At 42.9% G+C, this 10,370-nt stretch overlaps 1 pseudogene; it reads left to right on the forward strand.

The window, feature by feature from the left end:
• Positions 1–4,789: 4,789 nt before the first annotated feature.
• LOC115063592 lies at positions 4,790–7,515 on the forward strand (annotated as a pseudogene).
• The last annotated feature ends 2,855 nt before the right edge of the window (positions 7,516–10,370 follow it).

The following is a 10,370-nucleotide window of genomic DNA, read 5'->3' on the forward strand; positions in this document are numbered from 1 at the left end:
CAGCCAGAGCTATACAGAGAACCCTGTCTCGAAAAAAAAAAAGGACATTTAAATGGGGCTGGCTTACATTTTCAGAGGTTCAGTCCATTATCATCATGGCCGAAGCAAGCCATGCACACACACATAAACACACACACACACACACACACACACACACAGAGAGAGAGAGAGAGAGAGAGAGAGAGAGAGAGAGAGAGAGGACAATAAATAAATTTTAAAAACCAGCAAGCATGGAATTGAGAATGTAGCTCCCTGGGAGAGCTCTTACTAAGCATATGTGTGGCCCTAAATCAATGGTTCTTAACCTGTGGGTTATGATTCCTGCGGGCTTAATCAAATACCCTGTATATCAGATATGTATATTACAATTCATAACAGTAGAAAATGACATTATTCTGAAGTAGCAACGAAATAATTTTATGGTTGGGGAGGGTCGCCATAACATGAGGGACTGCATTAAAGGGTCACAGCATTAGAAAGGTTAGAACCCCCACCCTAAACTCAATCTTCAGCCCCCCAAAACAAAACAACAAGACTCCCAGAGCATCATTCACTGAGAGTCCTTAAGACCTTAGAAGGTTTCTAGGTTGTTTGTTCAAAGGCTCTGTTTAAGATACCGGAGGGCTCGGGGGACTGCCCACTGGAGAAACTGCTCGTCCTGCAATGTGAGGACTTGAGTTTGAATCCCCAGAATCCACATAAAGCCAGGGCTGGTGGAGTACATCTGTAACCCTGGTGTTCTTCAGGTGAGATGTGGGGCAGAAACAGGACTGCATAAGTTCAGGCCAACTAGCCTAGAGTGCATAGCACCAATCAACATCAAAGAGAAAGGCTGTCCCAAACAAGGTGGGCAGCAACTGCTGCCAGCAGAGCTTGTCTTGCTCACATATACAGAAAGAGATAAACTCTTGGGCTGGCAGTGGCAGTGTGTGCTTTGTACGCACAGGGCTCTCAGTTTGATTTCCCATCACCACAAAGAAAGAAAACTCTCGAGATGAAAGTTGGGAGGGTGCGAGGGAAGGGGGTGTCACAGGTTTGAGGGCAAACCAGATTGCCTGAGCTCTGATTCCTTCTTGCCTCTTTCAAAATGTGATCAGTTACTTACCTGAACTGTGTTTCAGCTTCCACAAGAGCATGATAAGATAATAATAGTTCCTACCTCATCTTATAAGCCCTGAGAGCCCTGCAGACAAGTAGCTGTTATGATATATGATCAATATTATAAAAGTGAGATACACTCCAGCATCCACAAGCCTTTCAGTCCATCAGAATCTCTCACTGCCTCCATGCGTGACCCTGCCTCATGAAAACCACTGTCAGAAAATCAGTAACACACACACACACACACACACACACACACACACACACACGATTGTCATAATGAAGGGAATTGGCCGTATCCCATCTCCAAAGTGACTTCTGCTGGCCAGGCATTACTGGCCATTATCAGGAAGTGGGCCTCCCTGTGGACAAACTTGAATGGCTTTCCAATAAATTTGAGTGCTAGCGCCTGAGTTCCAAGGCCGGAAAGTCTTGTCAGGTGCAGGAATGCAGACTCCATTATTTCTCAGCCTAGAGTTTCACCACCTTCATACCAGTCTTTCCCAGTAGATGTCCCCACATATATGGACGTTGTTAAAACAAACAGACAGACCCCCCCCCAAAAAAAAAACCTAACAACTCAACTTGTTGAAACTCATGCTCCAGAAAGAGACGTGGCAAAGTTACTCTCTCTTAACTAGGAACTTGTGCAAACTTTTCTCTACTTCATTCTTACTCCTCTTCCTGTGATCAATCCCAAGCAAAGATGCCTCTGCATATACCAGAATATATGAGTACTGGAGAATATATGAGAACAGAATATATATGTCTGTTTTCTACCAGCCAGAATCCCACATAGACTGAGAGGACATGCCTCAAAACATGCTCAAATTTTACTTCCATAATGAAATGTCTTGGGATCTAATTGCTGGTATTTTGAGCCAGAAAACACAAAACTGCCTCATTTAGTCACTGAGAGGAAAAGAACTTGAGCCGGAAGGACCTCCCAACACTTTGTGTCAATAAATCAGAAGAAAATGATCTCGTTTCCCAAGATGGTGGAGATGAGCGCCGTTTGTCAAAGGCTGCATGTGAGAATGGAGCATTGTTCCTGGGTTTCCTACCCTATTAAAGCTCCAGAATCGCATCCTTGCCCCTTCCAGGCTGGAGACTGTGTAATAGACGCCTTATAGATCTAAAATTAATAATAGCCTGAGGAGATTATATTTAACCATGTGTAAACCATCTTGTGTGAAGAAAACCTAACAGAAGCAACGTTAAAATCAGCTGGGAAGTGCCAGAGAGTTTGGGAAGCCTTTAAGCAGGTTCCCCAGGAGAGCAGAAGAGATATAATGTAGACAGCCACATCTGGAATAAACTGCGATTCACTAGATTGGCTTGCCCATCAGGGTCAAGGTGGTCCAACAGTAGCTGGAGAGGCTGGGGACCTGGTTCAGTCTGAGAAGCTGGATGTCTTTGCATTCTCAGTTTGGTGAAAGAGCCTGGAAGACTCCTGGAGAGGTACCCTTCATTCACATTGGAAGGCTGGAAAACTTGGCATCTAAGGTCAGTAGAGAATGTTGGCACAGCAGCAAGGGGCACAGACTCACCAGCGAGAAGCGAAGATAGGCAAGCAAGGAGTGCTCTTTGTCTGACCCAGAAGGAAGGAAGAAAGGAGAGTATCTCTTGGTATTTGTTTGATAGTCCCGAGACAGACATTTGACTAAGAAGCCCACAAGAATACAGCTGAAGGGCCTGGGAGGATGACTTAGCTGAACAACCAGGAGGACCTTCATGACGACTTACTAAGGTTGCTCAGAGGCCTCTCAGGGACATCAACTAAGCATGGCATAAGCTACGACAAGACCAGACACATACCGTCACACCAAGGCTGGGTGAGGCAACCCAGGGGGAGGAAAAGGTCCCACAAGTGGGCTACAGCCCCTGAACTTACTGTTAGGATTCCCACAAGACCACCAAGCTTAAAATTAGCATTTTTAAGCTATTCTTTTTTTTTTTTTTTAACTGTGTGAGTAACTACATGCATGTGGAAAAATCACTTACATGCACAGTGTCTCAGGGTGGGAAGAAGGCTGAAGAGAAAGTTGTGAGCCACCTGATATGAATGCTAGAAAGTCCCTGGGCTCTCAACAAGAACACACAGGCTCTTAACCTCTTTGCCATCTCTCCAGCCCCCAGCTAATATTTTAAACAGACTTTATATTTAATTTTAGGTTTTTTTTAATTAATTATTTATTTGGTGTGTGTGTGTGTGTGTGTGTGTGTGTGTGTGCTCTGCCTGCATGTACACCTGCATCCCAGAAGAAGGCTACATCCCAGAAGATCCCATTACAGTTGGTTGTAAGCCACCATGTGGTCACTGGGAATTGAATTCAGGACCTCTGGAACAGCAGTCAGTGTGCTCTTACCTGCTGAGCCTTCTCTCCAGCCCCCATATGTCTTCTCTAAAAAGATTTTATTCGGGGCTGGTGAGATGGCTCAGTGGGTAAGAGCACCCGACTGCTCTTCTGAAGGTCTGGAGTTCAAATCCAGCAACCACATGGTGGCTCACAACCATCCGTAACAAGATCTCTTTGGGAGTGTCTGAAGACAGCTACAGTATACTTACATATAATAAATAAAGATTTTATTTTTCCTAGATTGGGTCTCACTGTGCAACCCCCTTGCCTGGAACTAGTCATGTAGACCAGGTTGGCTTCAAATTCACCGAACTCCACCTGCCTCTGCCTCCCACTCACTCAGATTAAAGGTATATATCACCATACCCGGTCCTGAAATGGTTAAGTGTTGTAATGGCTATTCCAGGTCATCAACTTGACTATATCTCGAGTGAACGACAGTCCAGAATTGGAGGGCTCACCTGTGATCCAGATCTTGAGGCTGGAAGACACAAGTTTCTGACCTGGATCTTGGCATAGAGACCTTGACTCATAGTGGCTATGAAAAGCTTAGGCCCAGGCAAAGTATAGTACACACCTTTAATCCCAGGAAACGAAGGCAAGGAGATCTCTGAGTTCAAGGTCAGCCTGGGACAAAACAAGTCCCAGATCCAGGCGTGGTGGTACATGTCTTTAATCTGTGCCACACCTTCTGCTGAAGACCTATATAAGAACACTGGAAAAAAAATACAAAAAAATAAAAAAAGAAAAAAAAATAACAAAAAGAACACTGGAAAAAGGAATAATTGATCTTCTCCCTCTGCTTGCATTTACTTGCCAGCACATCTGTTGGAGCCAACTTCTACAGAAGACCAGCTGAAACAACTATCCTCGTGGGACTTTCATTCTCAGCTGACCATTGTTGGGGAGATGGACTACAGACTGTAAATCATCATAACAAATTCCCTTACTATATAGAGGCTATCCATAAGTGACTCTAGAGAACCCTGACTAATACAGAAGTTGGTACCAGGAATGGTTCTAGAGTAACCAAAGTATGAGGGTGAATCTTTTAAGAATGTGGAATCTGTTTAATAATTAACCAGCACCTTCCACTACTGAAACCTCTCCAGATACTCTCTCCTGGGAGCTTGGAGAATATTGAAGGCCCGGGGTGGAAACTATATTTCAAACTTAAAGGAGCTAATGCCTTTGATTACCTTGATCCATCCATTGTAACTGGCAATGAATTAGGTGATCCAGTGTATCAAATTTTCTACAATTTGGGGGGAAAATCGGAAAATGATTTTGCTGGCTTGTTGCTCTTAGTATCTCTGAAAAAAATTGGGATGGAGAAGAATGAGCTGTATGATAAAATCAAACGCCTGCAGATGCAAGTAAACAATCTAAAGATTGCTAAGTGTGCCCTTGAAGAGAATCTTCTCTCCAGCAGCCATAGAGCTCGAGTTGCAGAAAACCAAACTGAAGCCCTCATTCTAAGGTTGGCTGAACTACAGCAACAACTCAAGTCTCAGCCTCAGAGGGTGTCAGCAGTTAAAGTAAGGGCATTAATTGTCAAAGAATGGGATCCCATAACTTGGGATGGGGACCCTGTTAGAGCTGAGAACTTTGAATCTTCAGATTCTCAAGGGTTTACCTCAACTGAGGAAGTAGTACTATCGGCCCCACCCCTTGAAATAATGCCTTTTTCACATGAGGAAATTGATCCCTAAGAGTCTGATAAGCCAACAGTGACTTCTGTAGAAAATGCTGGGCAAGGCAATACTGATGTTCCTCAAGGCCCACCAATATTTACTTCTAGACCGATAACCAGACTCAAGGCAAAACAGGCCCCTAGAGGGGTGGTAGATAGTGTAGTTCATGAGGAAATTCACTACACTACTAAGGAGCTTAATGAGTTTGCTAATTCATTCAAGCAGAAGTCTGGGGGAATGGATTTTAAGGGTGTGGGATAATGGTGGAAGGAACATAAAACTAGAGCAGGCTGAGTTTATTGACATGAGTGGAGATTCTAGGTTTAATATGGAAGCTCACCCAGTTTAAAAGGTGTCGAAAGTTTGTTTGAATGGTTGGCTGAAGTGTTTATCAAAAGATGGCCTACTGAAAAGGAGTTGGAGATGCCTGATATCCCTTGGCTTAGTGTTGATGAAGGGATTTTTAAGGCTTAGGGAAATTGCAATGGTAGAGTGGATATGCTGTGTAAAACCTAATCCTCCACAATGGGAAGGCCCAGAAGATATGCCCTTCATGAATCCTATAAGAAATAAGAAGAAACAAAAGATCAAGACCCCTTCTAACTAAGTTATGACACAGGGCAGGAGAGTTTCTTCCACAAAATATCTCATTGGTGCACTATATTTATGACATTATGCTGATTGGACCAAGTGAACAGGAAGTAGCAACCACTTTGGACTCATTGGTAACACATATGCATATCAGAGGATGGGAAATAAATCCAACCAAAATTCAAGGACCATCTACCTCGGTGAAATTCTTAGAGGAGTCCAGTGATGTGGGGCATGCAGAGATATTCCTTCTAAGGTGAAAGACAAGTTATTGCTCCTGGCCCCTCCCACAACCAAGAAAGAAGCACAACGTTTAGTGGGTCTATTTGGATTCTGGAGACAGCACATCCCTCACTTGGGTGTGTTATTTAGGCCTATTTACCAAGTGACTCGGAAAGCTGCTAGCTTTGTGTGGGGCCTGGAACAGGAGAAGCTCTTCAACATGTCCAGGCAGCTGTGCAGGCTGCTCTACCGCTTGGACCATATGATCCAGCAGACCCGATGGTACTTGAGGTGTCAGTGGCTGATAGAGATGCAGTTTGGAGCCCCTGGCAGGCCCCTATAGCTGAATCGCAGAAGAGACCTTTGGGATTTTGGAGCAAAGTTCTACCATCATCTGCAGACAACTATTCTCCTTTTGCAAAACAGCACTTGGCCTGCTATTGGGACTCAGTGGAAACTGAAATTTGACAATAGGACACCAAGTTACCATGGGACCTAAACTGCCCATCATGAGCTTGGTGTTATCAGACCCTACCAGTCATAAAGTAGGACATGCACAGCAGCAGTCTATTATCAAATGGAAGTGGTATACATGTGATTTGGTCTGAGCAGGTCCTGAAGGTACAAGCAAGTTACATGAAGAAGTTGCTCAAATGCCTATGGTTTCAATTCCTGTTACAATGCCATCTGCTGCCAAGTATGCACCTATAGCCTGATGGGGTGTTCCCTATGATTGATTGACAGCTCTGCACATTATGCAGGCACCACCCAGAAGTGGACAGCTGCAGCATTACAACCCCATTCCTGGTACCAAATTCTGCATTAGAGTTCTCTAGAGTCACAGAACTTACGGATAGTCTCTATATCCTAAGAGAATTTGTTATGATGACTTACAGTCTGTAGTCCAATTCCCCAGCAATGGTCAGCTATGAATGGAAGTCCAAGAATCTAGTAGTTGCTCAGTCCCAAGAGGCTAGTTGTTTCAGCTGGTCTTCTGTAGAAGTATATTCCAACAGATGTGTCATGGTATTCCACACTGTATTGCTTTTGACCAAGGAACTCATTTCACAACCAGAGAAGTGCAACAGTGGGCCCACGATCGTGGAATCCACTGGTCTTACCATGTTCCCCATCATCCTGAAGCAGCTGGTCTAATGAAAAGATGGAATGGCCTTTTGAAGACGTAGTTATAGCACCAATTAGGTGGCAGCAGCATGGAGGGCTGGGGCAGAGTTCTTCAGAAGGCAGCATATGCTTTGAATCAGTGTCTGATAGATGGTACAGTTTCTCCCATAGCCAGGATCCACAAGTCCAGGAATCAAAGGGTGCAAAAGGGAATAGTTTCACTCACTATCATTCCTAGTGACCCTCTAGGAAAAATTCTGCTTCCTGTTCCCACAACCCTAGGTTCTGCTGGCCTAGAAGTTTTGATTCCAGANGGGGGAGTGCTCCTACCAGGAGCCACAACAAACATTCCATTGAACTGGAAGCTCAGACTTCCCCCTGGTCATTTTGGGCTTCTAATGCCCTTAAACCAAACAGTTTAGAATTCCCAGTGTATTCTTTCTTACAGGTTCATTTCTCTGCTGAGACCCCCCCCCTCCTCCATTGGCTTACTGTGACTCTCTTTTGTGTTCCTGAGAGCCACATGACAACTTCTTTGATATCTAACTCTAGCATGTGCCATCTTTAAGTGTGTGTCTAGACTTTTCCTTGACTGTAAGGTTAAATTCTATGTTTCCATATGCTAGTTACTTCCTGTTTATATTGAGCACTGTTCAGTATGTGGGGACTCTGGCTTTCATGATGTTTCTCTGAAGATTTCGTTCTTCGGGAAAATCACTGTCTAACCACCTTAAGTTTATAAGGTTTTGGTTTAATATTTCTCCCCAAGGTGGCCTATTTAAAACCCAAGGTGTTTTCTCAGCCTCTTTAACTTGGCAGCCTCCAGATGCCAAACTCCCCTCTGCAGTGGACAGCAGCTGATGTGTCTGCTCAGTTCTTCCAACTACCACTTTCCACTGGACATGTTGGGATCCATCTGAATAACAGAGACCAGAGGTGAACTAAGTGACAGTTTAAGTGCAAACGTGGAGTCTCCCTATTTTGTGGCTCCTTCTTTTCTGAGATTTCACCCCAGATTTTTAGTCACTCATGCAGCTCCAAGAGCTCAGCCTTTAACAGCTCCAAATGGGTTTTCAGTGGCTTCTCTGTGGCCTGCTGGGGATACATGAGAAAGGTCTCTATAAATGCTGCAGTCACCTGGCAGGTGGGATCCCTTTGCCTACCAGTTTACTTGATTCCTTTCTTGTGTAATCTTCTTGTTTACTACTTCGCTTGATTACTTCATCTTTGATCTAAGAACTGACCATGGTTTTTGATATACCTAGAATGATATAAAAAGCAGGCTGGAGAGAAATAAAGCTGCGTCAGCCTCAGCGTGGGCTCCGCTGGAGTCAGGTTATCATTTTGTTTAACTTCCTTTGTCAATTCTCACTCCCTCACTTCGGACCCTGTTGACTGATTGAACTGCCTTGGTCACTGTGCCCCTGGGACAAATAAATCTCCTTTTTGCTGAGAAGGTGGTCTTGGGGGTCCTCAGCTCCTCTCAGAAATAAAAGAAACCATCAAACTTGTCTTGCCTCAAGTAAGATGAACATTAGATTTGGTAGATCATGGATCAAATTTACAAAATGAAAATTACCCAAGAGAGTGTCTTCTACATATTATTGTTTCTCCCTGATTTTATATCACCACTGTCTCAACAATAGTGACACCCTTCCTATTGTCAATGCCAAATATACTTTCTGTCCAGAGCACTCAAAGGTAACAGGAGGTCAAGACATCCTGATTCGTGAGACAGGTTTGTCCTTTAACTACTAGATCTTGTCATATCTCCATTTTCTTTAATATTACATATCGTTGATATTTATGTATACAAATCTGGGATTTTTCTCATTTTTATACTGTTAGAACTGTCATTTCTTTTTTAGCTAGGGTTTCTATTGCTATGATGAAACGCCATAACCAAAAAGCAAGTTGGGGAGGGAGGAAAAGGTTTATTTGACTTACACATCCACATCACTGTTCATCATCAAAGGAAGTCAGGACAGGAACTCAAATGGGGCAGGAACTTGGAGGCAGGAGCTGATGCATAGGCCGTGGAGGGGTGCTGCTTACTGACTTGCTCCCTATGGCTTGCTTCACCTGCTTTCTTGTAGAATCCAAGATCACCAGCCCAGGGAAGGCCCCACCCACAATGGGCTACACACTCCCCCATCAGTTGCCAATTAAGAAAATGCCCTACAACCTAATCTTACAGAGACACTTTCTCAACTGAGGTTCCTTCCTATCAAATGACTTTAGCTTAGGGTCGAGTTGATATAAAACTATTCACCTTAATTTCTTTCTAAGTATGTTTTTTAAAGTCACAATCTGATGTTAATGTAATTTATCACTGGGTTTTTTTTGTGCTTCAAAAACAGGACAGGTGTTGGACTTTAGCATTATCTAATTAACCGGTAATCATGTTTTATGCATTTATCCACCATTTTATTTACTGGAAAATTATATACAGTTTAAAATTTTAGCTCCAACCTCAAGAATTTATATATGCAAAACTATAGGTCAACTAACACTAATGGCACACTAGCCTAAGGTTACATGGTTATAGCAAGGCATGAGTGAATGAGAAAAATCTATAAAAACAACATTCGATACCATTCTTCCCTGACCCCTCCAACAGTGGTGAATGGCAATCCAGAGTTCGGAAGATAAGTCAGGACAAGAAATGTGGACTTGAGAATTCAAAGACTTAAGACCTTCAGTCCAGCATCATTGTTAGAATCAGATCTTATAGCTTTAATGTAAAGGTTGTTGAGAATGTAGCCATTCTAAGAGGCTCTATCTTTGGTCCCCTGAGATATTTTTTATCCTTACAAGGTTGTTACATTTTTGTAAGAATCAGTATAAAATGCTCAATTCCACTTCTGATTTATGTTTTTTATTTGATTCTTGCTTTGTATTTCTGACCATTGTGAGGGTAACTTTCAAATACCTCTCCAAGTTCATTTGTATGAATGTCTCTGATGAAAACTTCTTCAATTTTAGAAGTAGCCATTGTTACCTTTCTCTCTCTCTCTCTCTTTTTTTTTTTTTTTTTTTGCTACATTGATCTTGAGCCTGAAAGAGTTGTAAAATTTTCTTTTAAGCTATTTGACTCTAGTCCTGGATCAGGTCAATATTACCTGAAAAATGAACACTTCTGTTAGCCGAAGAATATAAAGAAAATAAACCCCTAGAGAGACAGCATTGACTGGAGATTAGAAGAAGGAGCGCTCAGGATGATAATCCAATTTAATCAGCTGTATTTTTTTTTTTTTTTTCTGATCTCTCCATTACC

This window comes from Mus pahari, chromosome 3 (assembly GCF_900095145.1).
Source record: "Mus pahari chromosome 3, PAHARI_EIJ_v1.1, whole genome shotgun sequence".
In the NCBI taxonomy this organism is placed as follows: domain Eukaryota; kingdom Metazoa; phylum Chordata; class Mammalia; order Rodentia; family Muridae; genus Mus; species Mus pahari.